The sequence below is a fragment of the Lonchura striata genome, chromosome 4 (assembly GCF_050655825.1).
Source record: "Lonchura striata isolate lonStrDom1 chromosome 4, ASM5065582v1, whole genome shotgun sequence".
Taxonomy (NCBI): Eukaryota; Metazoa; Chordata; class Aves; order Passeriformes; family Estrildidae; genus Lonchura; species Lonchura striata.
The window spans coordinates 43,465,436-43,485,085 of NC_140706.1; the positions used below are offsets into that span (position 1 = coordinate 43,465,436).

A 19,650-nucleotide genomic window follows, 5' to 3' on the forward strand; every position below is an offset into this window, starting at 1 on the left:
TTATGTACTCTCTAGATGCTATTGCTCTGCTGCTGTGCACTAAAAGATGCTCTTGGTTTCAAGTTCTTTGTGTCCTGGAATGAATGAAAGCAAGCCAGCAGTGCTTTTTAGCACCCTAATCTAATTGGCTTTATCCTCTCTTTCACTTGCAGGTAGCTGACTATCACACACTACGTGTTCCTAAAATGCGCATCTCAACATTTTTCTGGCATATTCCACTGCTCACTTTTTAAAAAAATAGCTGTTTCTCTTTTCAGTAACAGAACTAAGAGAGAAGCACTTCCCAAACAGTAATATGAACACATAGTAGACCTCACAGATGTTTTCCAAAAGAGGGTTTGCCACATTTGCTTTGCTGTTTTAAAAGAACATGCTCACCATTATCTGAAGTGATGGAATGAAGTGGTTTTGAAGTAATTGGTCTGTGTGGGAAATAAAAAATACCATTCAGAAAACAGACAAGACACTACTTGTTTATATATCTGTTCAGAAACAAGCTTTCACTTTCTCATTCACACCACCAACCTTGACCCATTGCTTAGCAGTGCAGTTGAGCATAAGTAATTCAGCTACCTGACCAGCATGTTACTCACCATGAAAACATTCATGACAGTGCCTGCCACTTTTGTTGGCCAACAGGTAACACTAGCAAGTAATCAGCACTCTCAATTTCTACCTTAAGTAGAAGTGGTGGAAGTGGTGCCTTAAATTACTGTTAATTTTATAGGGTTTCAAGCAATGCTGAAAGTCTCATAACCATGTATGTATCTGTTTAGTGATGCTTTATGGCAAGCATATATATATATATATTAATTTAAAACAATCTTTGATTGTTTAATGCTTTAAATTAATCAAATGCATATTTTCCCCAAGATTCTAGATATTCCTGGAAACCTGTAATCTAGCTTTAGAATATGTAATAGTTTGAAATATTAGGTTCATAAGTTCATTTGTCACAATGCCAGAAAAAACTTGGCCCATTAAAATCATGTCCATACGCATCAAAGACACTGTCAAAGACTAGAATAACTAGAGCAAGATGCTGAAACATTGCAAAGTGAGAGTATGCTGTATTCTGACTACCATTACAGAAATAAACCACTTCTTTCAGAAGGCAATGGCACTAACAGTAAAGAGGCCGTGGGGAGGCATTTCTGAGAAAACTTTATGAATAATAAGGATAGTAAAGTAAGGAATAAGTTGCTTAAACTGTTCTCAAATGCCTACACTATCATGCTACTTCCATAGGCAAATGCTTTTCAAGAATACTCAGACAAAGCTGAACCTGCTATAGAGAAGAGAAAAGAAATCTGACCATCTCCAGCCTTTTCTGGGAAAAGTTCCAGTGTAACCAACATCAGTTCCTTGTCAGTTTACTCTGCCTGCTTTATCCCTCTTTATCCCCTGCTCCACCAGGCTCTCATATGTGTACCTTCTTTTGGTGTTCATGCATCCCCAGTCTCATGCCAAACCTGCAGGCCATGTCTCTCTGTGTCCTTCTGAAGCCCTGAAGGTACCTGTTCACAGCAGTGCCTTAAAACTGGGATAGGACTATGAGGAGGGGCAAAAAAAAAGAGTTGATGCTGAAGTCTCCTACCTCTGAGGTATGGAGGAGATAAGCTTCCACTTCAACTTGGTTTTCTTTCAGACTGTGTCCTTTTGTGACCTCCTGGTACCACTGCCTTCCTCTGACATCACGGACACTCAGCCCAAGTTAAAATAGGAGGAATAAACTTTTAATTTGCTCTGTTGCATATCTTGGCTTTAGTTGGTGTTCCTCAGCAGGAAAAACTGATGGGCTAGTCAATCTCTTAATATCCCATTTAGCCATATTTCCACTATTCTCTTCTCCTGTGATTTACTAACAGTAAGTTAGATTCATAAAAACTGAAAAGGAGACCAAATTGAAGGAAAAAAATCCCTAAAATAATTGTGTGGAGGAATTAAAAAGAGAAAAAGGAAGAAAATCTTTATTATAAAGAAACACAGTGGTCCAAACACTTAAACATGCCTGTTGAAAATTTTCCTAGAAATCTGAATTTTCTAAGTGCTGAGTGCTTTCATCTGCCAGTAACTATTACCTTGGTACTTGCAAGTCCTGTCATTGAATTAACTGCTCTGAAAAACAAGACCTATTTCTTTTTCCCAGTGCCTGAAGTGACTGATGCGGATGCAGGTGTTTAATTTTAGGCACACAGACTTGAAAAATACAAGTGATTAGTTCCAGGGTTAGTTCCAAGATAGATTTACTATAGCTAGACAAAAATTCACAATCCATCTGCTTTACATTTTACTAGAAAAGTAGACAGGTAAGATAAAGCTGATTTAGTGAAATACTGGTGAACTTTCACCCTGTAAAACCAGGAGTCTCTGGAACATCTCCCAGGTAACAGATATCTTGGCTTAAATAACACAGTACTACTCTGGTCTTTCATAGCAATATAGGGCAATTTTTATGATTTTAGTATCACATATCTACTCTCATGTGTGTATGAGAGCCTGGGCAGAATTAGAAAGAGCTGTGACCACTGGATTCCCATTAAACAAAACTGTGGCTCCAGCCCCCTGTCTTTGATTGCTTAACAGGAAGGGGAATGGTTGCCCCTGCTTTGAACTATACACCAGATCTGTGCTACTGGAAAACTCTCCCTTAAAAACTTTTTCAGCCTTAGATTTAAGAGGTTCTTTTATGTTCTCTAGTGTAAGTATCTGACACATGCAGACCTCCTCCCTTCTAGAAACAGGGGTCAAGTGCTTTGAGATGCAGATTAACTTGGCAAAGTTAACAAGAGTGGTGCATCTTGTATGCTGCTGTGCTATATTAATAACCAATAAAAATTTACAGCCCTTCGACAGGGGAAATGCTGACAGATCAAGCAACTCTGAAGCATTTGAGTGTGAAACCAATTGAACCTCTCCATGACAGCAAGATTATCTATCTTGCTATCAATCTAGGGACCTGTCTGATTTATGAAAAGTTACCTGTTAGAAATAGAATCCCACCTTTTAATTCAGATATAACTTTACTCTGTACTGCAGGGTATCTGGCCTGTGTGCTCAGGAAATGAAACGTGGAGCCCTGGTGCATTCTCCTGTGCTCCACAGGAGAACATTCTGACTGAAGAATCTCCTCTTGTGGAGCTTCTGTCACTGACTCACTGATTCCAAAGTGCAATGGAAAGCTCTGGATGGGGTCAAATTCCAACTAGGAAAGCTTAGTAGCCTATGTTATGGTGCAACTTTTTCAGGGAAAAAAACAAAAAACAAGGGTCATGAAGAGAAAGCAGCAATGACACAGGGAAGAAGCATGTTAGACTCTCTCAACTTTGAAGAGAACATTTTTTTAACCCTCTTAAGGGAATGCTTACTTTTTCCACCCCATTTAATAAAACTGATCACAGAGAACTAATTTCTGCTAGGTAAATAGCAACGGGTACATCAATTTCCTGCCAGCAGCCGCAGTTTCAACAGTTTCAGTCTTTCATTCAAATGTGTGAATGCTTTGCTTAAATTGCACATTTCTCATTTAGTGTACCTTGAAAATACATGCTGTCACTCATTCAATCTCTGAGAAGAGTTTGGCTGTGCTGTGGCTTGCATGAAGCAGCACTAGAGAGAATCATTCAAGCGGGTAAGAGGAGGCATTAGAACACACACAGGTAGAGTTTGGGAAAATTTTAAAAAGCTTCTGCCTATAATTCTGGATAGCAAATGGGGCAGTTCTAAATCATCTTACCAAATCCATCTGTTTTCTCTCAAGGGTTAAAGGCCAGCAACTCATGTTAAAAATAAATTATTGCATGTACTCAAGGATCTTGAAAAGATAAAAGGTGTCTCTTAAAAAAAGCCCAAGCTGAAAGTCTTAAATGTAGCAATGCATTAATACAAATCTTCAGAAAATTCTACCTTGCTGATCAGTTCCTGTAAGAAACCTTCTTTTTTGTTCCCAACTGCTCCATTACATTGACAGGAAGAAACTAGGATGCCATTTACTTAACCTAGCTAATATTTCTCATTTGTAATTCCCAGTATACCAGCTCTCCTCCTTTCCAGCCTGGGAGCCATGTGATTTTGTGTATTCATACCACTGGCTGCTCTGGGATTCCAGACCTTCTCATGTACCATGCTGACATTTTGCAGTCAGCCCTTTTTGGAGCCCAAGAACAAGTTACAAGAGGGAATATCTCTTGGATAAAACTAGGGCTTTTCAAAAATTCCCAAATGAGGATTTTTATGGGTTTGTTATTTTTTCCCCCACTAGATAGTACCTGCTCACAGATATTTCATCTTTTCACAGCAGTAGTCTAATTGGAAAAAATATGTATATTATGCTGCAAACCATTCTATTTTCAAAACAGTTGCTCAAAATAAAATTTAAAATCTAATCTACATTTAAGTTAAAATAAGCCTGGTTTCTCTAAAATAACACTTTTTTAGGAAGGCATTTCACAGCCTTTCTCCCTGAAGTCACAATTCTTATTTTTGTTTTAAGACAGGACAGACTTTAAAGACATGAAACTTTTTACAAAATGAAAAATCCAGTTTCTGCACTTTCAGAATAAATCTAGTTATTAAAAATATGTGGTGTTTGCCTGCCCTTGTTTTCCTTTGATGTGTACTCTCAACATGTGTATCCACATTATGGCTGCAACATGATGCAAATGCTGGAAGCCAGGGACTTTGTTAACCTACCCGTATTGTTAGCTAATCTGAAGTCATGGTTCATTAAGCATGGAGTTTGTGATCCTATGAAAGGCAATAACAGTTAAAAAGTGAGCATATAATTAGACACATCACCATGACAAAACCCTTCAGTACACATCCTTTTCCTTTTTTTCTTTCTAACATATTAACCAACATCTAAGTCATTTTTGAACATGTAGATTTATACTGTGTTTGATTTCAAGCAGTACCCCAGCATTTACCTACCAGATGGCAGAATTCCTGGGAAGAAAATGACTGAAGATCTGATAATCTGACCTCCCAGAAGCAGCATCACTTCATGCTTCAGCAAGAGCACTGCATGCAATAGAAGTGTGAGAAGAGCTCACGTGGCAGCTATGGGTGCCCTCTTCAAGGATGTCATCAGTGCTGTTTTGGCTCCAGCTGAGTAAGCAGGATGCTCCTTCCCAGCTACTTCACAATGTCTTTTCACACAATTGGTCATCCAGGGAGAAACCCTCCATATTGGAGCAGATGGTTCCTTAATCAGTTGGTAACAAACTCAAAAATACAAGTCTTCCTAAAGCATCTTGCACTGTTAGTATGAACCAGACAACATAAATCTCATGCTTCAAGCATGTAAAGCAATCATGGATGGAGATGTGCAGCCCAGAAAACAACTGGAAACACAGCCAAATAAGTAATTTTGCTAAGGAGAAATTGCATTTAGTAAGAAATCAGAATTATTTCTGGGTCTGATTTTGTCCTTACAAGAGATTTAAGAGAATGTACAAATAGTGCCTCAATTAAGTTCACTTTCCCTGCTAATGCCTATCCAGAAAGGTTTTCATAGGCCAACAGAAAAGGAAAATGTTTCTGCAGATACAAAGGTTATTCTCTCTAACAACATTAATACCATGTTCACTGTTAGTTCAGAAGCATATGAAATGAGGGGAAATGGAAAGATAAGCATTCAAAATTCTGCCACTAGTAGGTAGATAAAAGGTTTTTTAAATGTATTTGGGGATGCTGGACAGAAGTAGTTGCCAAGTAGTCACCTAATTTTTGCAAATTAAATTAGTAATTCAGAATTACCATGGATTAAAAGTACCATTCTGTAAAAATCAATTGCTTAACCCCATTGCTTAGTCTTTCTAGTCATTTTTAAACTGCTGCTAGCAATTCACTAAGCAATAAAAAACCCTAACATATTCTAACATGCAAGTCAACAAACATCTACACAGAGAAACTAAAAACCCATTAGCCCAAACTAAAAAGGGAAAATGCTTCTACAGATTCAAAGATTCTTTCCACTAGCAACATTAATGTCAAGTTCAATATCATTGCTAAGACACACATTCTCTCTGTCCTCTCTATGGAATTTCATTTGTGCGTATCAATAGGAAGGACCTTAGGAAAAAGTAAAATGTTTCTTTCCTTTCTTAATGAATGATGTTTGCTACTTCAGCAATGGGAGATGGGTGCTGCAGCACCCTGTTACTCCTGGACATTGGCATTAAGCTCACTAGAAAGAAATCCTGGAATGACTGCAACAATTTTTCTCATTAGAAGAGGAACAGCTTCCATCACAAGAAATACATATTGGTAGTCAACTGGAAAAGCAGAAAAAATACTAATGCTTACCAAACTCACACTGGCAGGGCTTTTTCCTGTGAGGCTATGTGTTACTAGCTGGTGTTTCAGGACACAGCAAAGCATTTATCTGCAATAAAATTTGTCTTAACAATAACAATTTGGTGTACAGGTGCCCAAGCAACCCCAAGAATCAACTGAAAAATCAGATTCATCTTTTTACTAACCAAAATTAAAAACCCCGAAAAACTTAGTTTTCTCATAATATTTTTATTTGTATGGAACAAAGAACTGCTGAATGTATGGATGTGTGAACAGGAAAAAGGGTTTTAATTTTCCAAATTTCCTAGCTGAGAAGTATTAACATGGTGTTACAAAAACATGTAAAGATGTCTAAAAGACTGGACTGAACCACTCTGAAGAAAAATAAAATGTGGGTATGAGTCTGACAACAAATTTTTGCAGCTGTCACAAGCCCTCATATTGCCTTCATAGCTGCCATCACTAAATACATCTTGCTGCATGTAACATAACCAAATCATAAAGCAAAAGGGTTTATTGTCAACAAAACATTTTTTCCTCTAAAATGACATGCCATCATTAGCATCCATGCTGCTAGCTTTGAATGATGTGTTACCTACTGTTCTAGCTACTGAGCAGAGAGAAAAATGGGAGAGAAAAGGTTCCCTGTAGTTCTGAATTGATCCTATAGTCTGCCCTGGCACACAGAAGGCAAACCTTTTCAGACATGAAAATTGATTCAGGCCTTTCAGTCTTCAGTTTCAACCACCAGATGACTTCCACTTGGGCTGGAAGGCCCTTGGGCTGATTTAGAGGTTGAGGTGCTCATGTCTGCTGGAGATGGTTCCATTAGTAAGTGTCTCTTGATTATTAAGAATTACTCCTTCCAGATCAAGCTGTGTGTCTTCTGTTGGCAGCAGCAAAGAACTGATTCAAACCCTAGGGGTCCTTAATAAAATCACAAAATAAAACTAAATATATACCAGAAATCCAAGAGGAAAAAACTCATCTGCTCTGGGGCACTTAAATAAATTATTCTTTCATGCTACAACACTAAGTTGGAGTGTCAAACTAAACTGATTGTTACAGGCCATTAATTCTCAAACACAGCACTACTTAGGATAAAAGAAATGGAAAATTCAGAGTACACAAAAAAGTAAAGCCAGCCCATTTTCTTACAGTTCTTAGAATCAGGGTGTTTTGATTTCTTTTTTCCACCTAACTCTCTACTAAATCACTTAGTGAAAAAATACAGTTTTCTATTTCTCACTTCTTAATTTGTGGCACACCCAGCCATGGTTGCTGTCATCAGTAAAAAATTCTACTGGCCACTGGTACTGAACAGCAGCTTTACTTGATAGGGGAAATAAGTACCTGTCTTCTGCAAAAGACTCTTATTCTAGCTCCAAACCATAAAATAACATGCCATTTCTGCACTCTTTCCTCCAAACATAACATTGCCTTTCATATCATCCAGTCATGTGGTTGTCAAGCACAGAAGTCCTTTTCACTCTTTTGTCTTCTCCTACTGTTCATAAAAAGCCAAATACCTTTGCAATGAAAGATCTCACATTTGGCGGTATCCTGAGAGAGCTGTGTAATCTCTCACCAGCATCCTGGATTCAGGATGTCAGCTCTCACTGAACCATGAAGGCAGCTTAACAACAAACTAGATTCTTCAAAATACTGTTTGCATATAAAAATGCCCAAAAAAAATCAATGGACTGCTTTTCCTCAACAATATATTTCTCTCTGAGGATGCAATAAGTACTGTCCTTTTCTATCTGTATAGTTTTATATATAGCTCAGGCACAATAAATAAAAAAAATATGGTAAACTAGTCTTTTTTTTTTCCAATTACCTAATCAAATTATCTTCCTTCTTTACTGGTTATGGTAGAGAAAACTATTTCTGATTCTGAAGCCAGAGAATACAACCAATTGCACAGTGCAAGGGAGACTAGGTAAGAAAGAGACTCATTTCCCAAGAGACATTTTTTAAGCCCTATTTATAAAACAATGAGGTTATAAATTAACTAGCAAGAAAAAAATGGAATTTAAATTATATTAGAATAAATATTTGGCTTATCCTTTGGCAAAAGGTCTGTCAAGAAAAAAAAAGAACATTCATAGATACAAAGCAGTAGCTTGTGCAGTGGGTTACATTACGAGTTTCTTAGTTTTCAGGCCTCTCTGAAAGATTGCTTTCTTGTTGCTAGCCAGGCCTTTGATATGTTTATCATGCATTTAAAGCTATTTATGGATGGATATATAATCCTGTCTAAACCGATTAGAAAAAATTAAATAAATCCACCAGCATCTACTATATTAAATAATGTACTCATTAGGAAACATTTCTGGAACACCAAACCCACCCATTAACAATCTTAGTTGGGGGAAAAAAGACTGGGGTAGAATCACAGACAAGTTCTCTTTCTCTCATTTCTGTGAGACACTTTAACAAGCAACTGTTTTCCAGCAGTTGACCATGAAATGGATCATGTTTTATTTATTCTGCACAAATGGCAAATCACAGCAAAGTGTAGTCTTGGGATTAATCAGTGGGCTTTTATCACTGGGGCACTGGTTGGACTTTGGTTCCTCTCAGAGTGCCTACAAATCACTCTGATTAGATGCCTGTCTGAAACATACATCATTTGACTTTGCTAGCTTCAGGCATAATAGAACTGGAAGACTGTATAAAGGGGATGAGCTTCTACAGGGTAGGTCACTAAGACTTGATATAAGGGGTGAAAATCAGTGTGGCTGAGAGAAGTCTAATGGATAACAGCCAGAAATGCTGTAAAAGTCTAATCTGGGGGTGGGGGGAAGTTCCAGAGCCTTGAAACACTTAACTATCCCATTTCCTGGAAAAAAGGCCTGGCACATTTACAGCTGAGTGCTGGTGGTAGTGCTGGGGATTTCACAAATTGCAGCTTTCCCATCTCCACCCAGCAGAAGAAAAAGAACTACTATGGAGATTAATCAAAATTCAACACAAATGTTACTGGCAAATTTATATTGGTTAAGATAATTTCTAATTGATGTAATGATATCAGCTCACTTCTGTATGGCAGGCAGGAGCACCTGGCCTAATGAATCTACCCTGGAGACGTTCAAGCTTGCAGCTTCAGTCATATGTCAGTGACTTGGTCTTTCTGGGAACATAGGCAGAAGAGGACCTTAACATTTAGCAATCCTGAAAAGAATATATGTATATTCTGGTCCCATTAAAATAACCCCAAATTTGGCCCAATTCAAACACATGATACCATCCTGTTTCAGAGATGCTGAAGCTCTATCAAGGAATTGAGATTTTTCTACATTCCATTTACATTGTAAATCTCCCTCTCCACCAATGATAACATGGGAGGTTCAAATATCAGTTGCTTGATTTTCCAGTTCCCAAATCCAGAAGCATCTCTACACTACCTGCAGAATAGATGTCCCTGCTGTGGTGCTGTGCAGCTCTCCATTATGACTCTTCACACAGAGCAGTGATTTACTGCTGCTACTGTCAGCGAAAGCAATACTAGTTGCAATCTGATAGTAACTGCATCAACACAAAATAACAAAGGCTGTAAATCTAGCCCTGAAGCTTTGGATTCAAACCCTACATAGCATGCCATGTGTCAAAATGGTTTATTGAAATAGTATGTACTTAATTATTTGAAATGTGCTTCATCTCATTGCTACACAATACACAAATTTGCAGAGCCCATTTCTGGCATTTGGGTTTCCTGACTTGACTGTATATGTTTTTCCTGCTTACACATACAGATCCTATACTGTTCATGAATTTTAAAAAAAATACCTTGGGCTCAGTCTGGATATAAGGTATATATGAATGTGAACCATTTTCATTTGGAAAAGTAAGTATTACAGCAATTTTACTTATTACCTCCTGCATGAACATGATAGATGTGCTTTTTCTTCCCTTTGAATATTACTCATTTGATTACGTTAGCTTCTTGTCAATACCCATATTCACAGCAGCTGCTTCTGTTCACTGAGCAGAAAGGAAAAGTATTTTTCTTTGAAGATGATGTGAACACTGTTTAATGAATCATTCAGCAAGTACTACTGCAGCTCAGTCATCCTACAGGCCATATTAGACTCAGGACCCTTGAATCTATAGCCAAAATAAGCCTTAGTATAGAATGTCTTCTGTAGTTGAGATAAGCAGTAGCTTGCAAAGTATTAAGGGAAAATCCTATACTCTGATCTGAGGTATATTATAATAGGATCTACTTAATATTCAATAGAACGCTTTCAACACACTTTCATTTTAAATACAATTAATGTATTGAAATCTCATATTTATCTCTCTGGAGAGCCTAAGAATATTTTCTCCATTGTACTCTAAATGGAAAAGAATCCTTCGGTGTCCTGACACATTCCTTTGGAGATTTTCAGTGCTTTAAATCAAAGCACCAAAACAAGAGTTTATTGTAGCAACCCAGAAGGAAGCATCATCTCCAATATCCTGATTCTCTGCAGCTGCTCATTCAGCATGGATGCAAACTGGCTATTAACACTAACAAATGTGGACTTCCTTTGGAACAAAGACTATCTATATGTCCACACTGCATATTCTTTGCATGTAAGTGGTATCCATAAAAATTTAGGAGAATTTACATCCAGATGCATACCTACTCATACATTCTCAAATTTTATATGTATGAAGTTTTCATTACAGGGAAAAAAAGCATGAAAGGTGACAAAAAGCCATCAAGCTGAAGAGTAAAGTGTTCAGAACAGGCAATAACAAAAGTCTTAATTCAATTCCACTGTACATAGAGGTTATGATATTGCTATAAATTATATGCATAGAATTTTTCAATTGGACTCCTGTCTCATTTCCACTTGGCATAGAGTTCAAGGAGTGAGTTGTTATAACCCCTTAGTTATTTTTACCCTAATTTTGGCCCTTGGCCTTATTACTTACACAACAGTCTTTCCTATGCTGTCTATAGAGTAGCTAATTTTCTCCTGTTTTTTTCCACAGTATTCTCCCCTAAACACCTCAGCTATCTAGTTAATTTTGTTACTGTCCTTATTTTTCAGGCAAAGCAACAAAAAGTACAGCAGCAGAAGTGAAAACCGCAAGAATTTATATCCTAAATTGATAACACTAACTTTTATTTATTTGCTTATATAGCCTTTTAAAAAACTCTGTATTTCAAAGCAAAAATCCAGTAGACATCAGCTGTGGTTGTGAGAGCTCAGCACTTTTATAACACTGAGTTAGGTTTGTAGAAAGTAAGAGCTATAATAAGTGACAACTTATAAAAATCTAAGAAACTTCCCCAAATTATTTTGTGGCAGATGAAGGAAAAGACTACAAGGGATAAGAATGGCATTTAGTTGCTTTTTCCATGACATCATTCTCCTAATAAACCCTTCATTCTTTCACCACACACCTCATTTTGTAACAGTGAATGGTACCATTTTTATTCTATGTATTTAATGAGGCTAGAGCATTTTGGAGGAAAAAAAGCATGTAATAAAATAGTGCATTATGGTGTTTATGCACACGAATAACAATTTAAGATTGCAGAGAATACCGAATGCAGTATTCTTAACTTTTGGCTTCCTAAGTTTTACAACATTACCATTGGTTTAATGTATGAAATCACAGTAAAAGTGCCTAGGCTATTTATATATGTCTTTATGCAGAACAATACTTAATAGTGAGAGCTCTAGATATAGTTTAGTACAAGCTTCTGCTGCTTGAAATAATGATGCCAAAGAGGTAGCAGGCCATTATTTCTTAGGAGACCAAATTGTGTGTTTAGAAGACCTTTAAAGTAGATTTCATAACCATTTACTAGTACTAGAGGATGCTAAAATTAAGAACTCTCCAGCATTTTTCAAATGTTTCAGGAGGACTATACTCTAATTTATTGCTTCCTTCTGTACTTTTTAATCTTTCTTTCACACTTGGCATGATGCATGATATGTGCAAGGGGAAATTGCAGAAGTTCTGATTAATCAGTGTAATCCTGGGACTACACATATTCAAGGACCTTGGGGCAGACTGAATTCATGCTAACTGCAGCTTGAGTAGTGCCTCTTTCACAAAATTAAAAATATTAGATCTTCCTACAGAAAACAGAACCACAGATTTTGCCAGCGGCACTGCAAGTAAAGAACCAAGCATTCTACTTAATCCACAAAAATTAAGAAATCCAGGGTAGAAAAACAGAGAGGTATGTTTTAGTATACCCAGACTTAGTTACTTTGGGATTTCATCAGAGATGACATGAGGTACCTTTGCTTTTCATCCAAGTGATTTAATTCCATTTCTGAAGTAGCACTACATCTTAGATCTTGGAAGAAAACCTACACAGAAATAAAAAAAACACCTTGCAGAAGAATTCCCTTGAGACAGAAAGAGAGCAGGAAAAAGAAAGCAAAAGAGAGCAAGGCTTGCCCATACTTCTGATAAAACATATCAGAATTAATTCAAAATTTCTGCAGTTTATTCTTTGCTATTCAGGATAGATTTATCAAGAGTGTGGGCATTCTTAACTCTTGCAAAAAAATGACTTTTCGGTACATATCTATGCTGAATGAAGAATATGGATGGTGCCATATTTTAACTCTGGTACTCCAAAAACATATTAGATTATCACAACTTAACTGAAATCAAAACAAACAGGATATTTGTTGGATTGTTAGAACATAATTCAAATGCTTCTGTTCAGAGAAGCGTAGACCTTCACGTAATGAGACGCATGAGTTTTCTAATAAAACCATACATCTCACACAGAAAACAATCTACCTCTACTTCCACGTACATAAAACATCCATCTTAGCAGCTGGAGAATGCTGCCAGGCAGTGATGTGGGCCATAAGGAGCTTAGCAGTTGCATTCCTTTCCTGCCTCTCCCCTGCAAATACTCTTGGACCCTGTTAAGCAAAGGAAAACAGACAGATTGTAAGACAAGCCATGGCAGTAAGTTATTTCTGATGTAGAAATATGTCTTTAACAAATGGAAACTAGTGGTATGATACTCAATACAACTTTATTTTCCTTTTTAAGTTATGGAAGCATCCTAAGTAGGATTACAAAAAAAAAAAAAAAAAAATATCACAAGAATGTGATTGATACTAGCACTCATCCCAACTAACAGCAATGGGGAAATTACCCATTCCACTCAAAGGCACTGAGATACTCTGCCATGCATTACTATGTTTCCTGAAACCTGTAGTCTGCAGATATGTGTATTATAGATGGAAACACAGTCCCAAACTCAGCAGGGGCACTGTCTCTTGCAGAGACAAAATGCAGCCCACCAGCCCCCCTACTAAGGGAAAAGCTTCCTGCTTACTTACAGTTATCTGGCTGCTCTGTGCAGGGGCTGCTTCTATTCCATACCAGTTTGCTTCCAGCACCCTCAGGACCAGGCTGAAGAAGGAAGGGCTGCCCTGCTTGGAGTGGCTGGTCAGTACAAGCTGCTCCTGCCCCAGTAGCAGCAGCTCCCACAGCTCCTGTAGGTACCTGCAGAGGCACTGCCTGCCAGGGGACCAGGGTAGAATGAAGCTTTCCAGGATAGAGGAATGGTGGCCTGGTGTAGAGCCTCCCATGCCCATTTCAAACACTACTTACAGCCAAGTTCAGCTGGCCCTGAATCTCCCTCTCCCTCCAGATGGTGATTATTGCCCACACCTTGGTCTCGAGCCATAAGGCAGCACGATCAAGGAAGGCCTGTAGCGAGATGTTCACAGTTGAAAAGAAGCAGAGCCAATCATTGCAGAAGGAGCAGACAGCTGAGAGAACAGCATGAAGCTGTGCTCCATGGTCTGAGCAGTGCTGCCTGTACAATTAAGCAGCTTCCAACAAATCTGACCTCTGTTCAGCTGACTGCAGAAAGCAGACAAAAAGTATCCTCCCCAGGAATAACTGCTCTGTTCTGCTACAACAATGCAGAAATTTGCTCTACCTTAGGGGTTGTTCCACCACTGAAACCTGCTCACCTTTATAAAGCACAGCAGAAGATTTCACAGTAGTTTTTACTCAAAATCTAACCCAACTGGAAATGTGCTTATTAATAGAATGACCCTCCATGTACAGCTATAACGTGTAAAGAGATCTGGTCATGGTCAGACACTGGACTGGTATGGATAAGGCTAAGGGGTAAGCAAAGCATTGTCACTGTTGCTTATGTCCATATCACAGGAAAAGCAGGCAGACATGCAGGTTTAAACACAAAGGTTTGCAAGTATTCTGATCACTGCCCAAAGAATTTCATCCATCTCCCACAAACACAATTTCCACTTCAACGTTTACCAGTTCCATTGTTCAGGTTGAATACCACTGACGTCATGATACTGTTCAAGACTTTTCTCATTAATCTATTTAATTTTAAATTAAGTGCAGGGCCAAAAGCTTGAATTCAACCTATAACTACATAGACAGGGCATTAAGAAAGAAACTAATCCAGATTGTTTTTTTTCTAAAGTTTGCATCGTAGAAAAAGTACACAGCATTTTGTACTTATAGTATGTCTTCAGCCAGGTATTATGGATGATTTGCAATGCCTGCTACTTGTTCTGGATGTGAAAAAAAAAGTAATATTTTGTCCATCATTGCCATTTTAGTCTACATTGCATTAAAACTGCTGCTTGTAGCATGGCAAAGAATCAGGAGAGATGAGACAGATGATGGTGACTGTGAAGGCTGACAGCAGGTGACAACTGAGAGATAAGAACAGACCCATGTTACCCTACCAAGACATTAAATGTCACAAGACATGAAAAAAAGAGAAACATAAAAAGCCCCCAAAGCATGAAAACTTAATGAGAGAAAAAACAAAAGTGTGACAAATCAAAAAGACACTAAGAATGGCCCAAAATAAATTCTAGCAAAACAAAAGTGGTTTAATTTCACATTTGAATTCTTAAATCAGAAGTAATTTTGAGTACTGATGCAGTGAGTACAATAATACTGTATGCATGTCTTTGATTATCAGGGCATTTTTAATTACATACAAAATTTTAGACTATCATTTGCCTTTGTTTAAGCAATTAGGACTGGATTCCTATCCATGTTCGAAGTTTGTTCAGATCTGACTGTTACACAAAAAAATGAAACTTCCTAATATCTATATTTCCTTTATTATACAACTTATGCCCTTTCCTCAGAAAACAAGACAGAGAGCTGCTGATAAGCCCTACCTTCCAATGTCAGGTACATCTGAAGTTGTCTGGTGTGCTATTTAAAGACTCCATCAGTTAACAGCCCCACACCACCTGCCATCAATCACCAGAAAACAGTTTACAGAGCAAGGATGGCTTAGACATTTTAAAAGTGACTAGAATATTTTCCAACCTTTAATGTATTTTATGCCACAATTTATTCTAAGATTCTTGCTGTACTTTATATCTAAAAAAAGACAAGCATCTCAAATAAAGGTCACTTACTCTAGGAAGCCCCTGGTGGGGCCATAAACTGAGTGGCGACCACTGAATATACACCTCCTTATCCAGTGCATTATGTGCAGTACGTGATGCAGTATGATTCAATAGAAGCTTTTCTCACTGCAAGACACAGTATCTGTTTCTATGGAATCAGATTCCACTTTGTGCAGACTTCATTTCAAAATACAGTTTGTGCTTTTCTGAATAAACAGGTTTGAATTAGGTCCGTAACTCAGCCTTTATAAATTTAACTATAGCACATAATAGGATTATTTACCACTTTTATAAAGTGACAAGTGTCTGCTACACAATATTTGGGGAATTATACAGTTTGAATGCCTTCGGTTAAAAGCAAGCCTCCAGTCTCCATATTTTTATAAGATCAAAGCTAATATTTCTCTGTTTATCCCCCATTCAGAAAGATGATGTCAAATCTCAGCCAGAGTTTTTTTTGCATTCAGACTTCAACAGCCATGATTATTGCCTATCACAGATAGAACTGCTGGAAGCTGTTTAGAACAATCCTCATGTAGCTTTCACTTTCATTCCCTATGCATTCTTCAAAATGCTGTGAAGGATGCCAGGGTAACTCACTTCCCATCCAGAAGGGAGCTCAGGCCGAGACTACCCCACAACCTCCAATTCTTATAGCTGTGATAGGGACGCCCTCAATAATTCATACACCATAAATCTGTATTTGTTTCTGCAAGGATTCTCTGCAAATACAAATCAAAGATATGAAGCAGGTTAAGTGTGATCCTACATTTGCCTCTAAATGACCACCCTTTGCTCCCTCATAGGTTGGAGAAACACAGTACTCCAATTGGAGGGACTTACAAAGGATGGGGAGAAGCACAGGTGATGAAATTAAATACCTTTTTATACTCCATGCAGAAGGGGCTCATCTTTTTTCCTTGTATGAGTCTAAGAAGAGGTGGCAGCATTCCATGTCAGGTAAATTTTACCTCAACAAATCTCCCAAAAGGGTGGAAATGATCCCTTCGCCCACTGAGACTAGATTCCCACAATCATGGGCAAGAGTACTATAGTTATCTTATTCACAACATCTGTTCCAGACAACACCATAAATCATGTATTTCACACACATAAAAACACCCCCACAGAAATTTAATATGCAAAAGGAACAGAGAAGAAGAAACTAAGGTCCATGAAATGGAACTGGATTATTTAGATAAAATTTTGAGCAAATCTGTGAAAGCTCATGACTTATATTACAGAGCACTGCAAAAAAACAAACCAAACAGCTAAAAAACCCAAACAAACAAAAAAAAAAGAAATCCACAAAAATCAAACAACAAACAGCTGTACCATTTTCAGAATAAATTTCCTGCCAAGCCTAAATAAGACAATGACAGTCTAAACAAAACCAGACCAATCCGGTAATAATTCGGTGTCACAGGGAGCAGCCATATACCCTGGTTTCAGCTCCTCTCTAGCTGAAACTATTCTAGTTGACTCGGTACAACAGGAACAAGCTTCAAGAGAGGCATCCACTGCAACAGCCCTATGCCTCACTGGGAAAGGGGCAGGAGAAATCCCTCCTGACCCACAGAAGAACATCAAGAACTCTATGTCCTCTGGTGCACAGGGATAATAAAACATAAATCCTCAAAATTATTCCAGTTATTCAGATTCCTTTCAAGGAAGAAAACCCTTCAATCCAGGAAGATAACCTCTCTTTTCCAAGGGAAAACAAACAAACAAAGTCAGATAAGCAGGGACTCACAACAAATTTCTTGTGTCAGAAATGTTCTCTTCTGATTATACAATTATATTTCCATAAGATGATCAAGACTCATTTAAAATATTTGCCTTCATAGTACTGGCTGGACATGTTGATTTGCTGGAGGGTAGGAAGGCTCTGGAAATGGATTTTGAAAGACTGGATCCATGCCCCAAGGCCAAATATATTGAACCTCAGTTCAAAAAAGTAAAGTGCCAGGTCCTGCCCTTGGGTCACAACAACCCCAAGAACCCTGGCTTTTATCGGGAATAGTGTGGCCAACAGGACCAGGGCAGTGATTGTCCCTCTGTACTCATCACTGGCAAGGCTGAACCTCAAATCCTGTGTTCAGTTCTGGGCCACTCACTTTGAAAAGGACATTGAGGTGCTGCATTGAGGAGTGTGTCCAGAGAAGGGCAATGGAGCTGATGAAGGGTCTGGAGCACAAGTCTTGTGAGGAGCAGCTGGGGAATCTGGGAGTGTTTAGCCTGGAGAAAAGAAGGTTCAGGTGACCTTATTGCTCTCTACAACCACCTGAAAGGAGGCTGTAGCCAGGTCAGGATCAGCCTCTTTGCTCAGGTAACCAGAGACAGGATGAGGGGAAATGGCTTCAGGCTGCACCAGGAAGAATGCTGGACATTAGGAAGAAATCCTTCACTGAAAGGATGGTCAGGCTTTGAAACAGGCTGCCCAGGGAAGTGGTGGAATTGCCACCCCTGCAAGTGGTGTAAAAGGTGTGCAGATCTAGCACCTGGGGACACAGTTTGTTGATGAATACAGTGGTGTAAGGTTAATGGTTGGACTTGATGATCTTAGAGGTCTTTTCCAAACTTAAGAATTCTGTTATTCAGAAGGCCAGGTCTCAAGTGTTTCCAAGTTTTGCTTTTTCAATAGTTTGCAGGATTTTGGCCAGAATCATTATAATAGTTTTTATCATGTACTAGCAAATATTTTATCAAATGTCTTGGAACTTGAAATATGTCTCAAATCCATTTACAAAGATACAGGGAAACAATAAAATGGACTACTGAAAGTTCAACAAAATTAATTCCTTCCTAGGGCTTTGGTGGTAAAATAACCCTGAGATTACCAAGTCTTCTGATGAAACTATCATTACGATTCCCTACACACATAAAACATTCTCTGTAAAAAACCCCCAAGTTTCTAAAAATTTGTTACGTACTTGTAGACAGAACAAAAAGTATAAATGTCACTTCATATAGTCATTTTAGCACAGAATATGGTGTACTGATTTTAATGTCTTGAAATATGCAAAGTAAATGGATTTTTTCTAACTATACATCACAGACATGCAAGATAAGTAACAGCTGTACAAATCAATGAAATGTCAGCTAAAATCTGATCTGTGTGCAGTGGAGTTTGTGACAAATATGAAAATAATGGTACTCCTGCCTTTATATGTTCCATTAGACAGATATGTAGAATATCTGTTTTGGTATAATTTAACGTACAGAATCAAAATGTGAAAAATGAACCACAGTAATGCTGCTGCTGAAAAGACGAGCCTTTACTTTCCCTTCCTGCTTGATCCCACTGCCTGCTTATCGCTGGCAACAGTTTGTTTATTTGGGCATGTCATCATCTAGATTCAAAAACTGAAATAACAAAAAAAAAAAAAAAGAGCAGTTCTGAAGGGGGAAAAATAAAATAAATCCCAGCCAAATCAATAACAAATCCATTAGGTTTTGATGAAATGAGCTCCCTGACCCTAGGTGCTATTACCAGGACACGTAGGGAGTAAAAGATCACCATCTCTCAGTACCTGTGTGAACATGGAATACCTTAAACAGATCATAGACGTCACACTCACTCTGGTGTGTGGAATGAAAATGTTCCATGGTGTAAGCTGGACAATTTATAACACTGTTACAGAACCCCACCATTTTATCCAGCCAAGAACATGTAACATGTTTGGTGAAACTTATACAAGGAAAAAGAAAAAGCTGTATTAACAGCAGGGTCTTGCATGATTTAAGTTCCTTTCTTCACTAGTATCAGGGTCATCATCTTAAGAAAAAATGATACATTCATTGCTCAGGGTAGTAGAAGTGCGCTTAGTCTTATTTTCAGGTTATTACAGAAAAGCATTTAAGAAAATAAAAAGATCCTCTATAAAATCATGCCCATTAATCCAATCTCTTGTGAAATGTTCTCTGTTTTGCACTTGCATCTCTCATGCTTGCT

General features: G+C 38.1%; 1 long non-coding RNA gene across 2 annotated transcripts in view; it reads right to left on the minus strand.

The window, feature by feature from the left end:
• Nucleotides 1–5,050: 5,050 nt before the first annotated feature.
• Nucleotides 5,051–19,650, minus strand: part of LOC146767607 (uncharacterized) — a 121,760-nt gene continuing 107,160 nt past the window's right edge. Inside the window, exons 2-5 of one of the 2 annotated variants that reach the window (XR_014955147.1) lie at nucleotides 13,891–13,989; nucleotides 13,617–13,797; nucleotides 12,550–13,190; nucleotides 5,051–7,215 (exon numbers count right to left, since the gene is read on the minus strand). This is a non-coding gene — a long non-coding RNA (uncharacterized LOC146767607). Of the gene's footprint in view, nucleotides 13,191–13,616; nucleotides 13,798–13,890; nucleotides 13,990–19,650 lie in introns of both variants that reach the window. The other variant, XR_014955146.1, reaches the window with a different exon arrangement.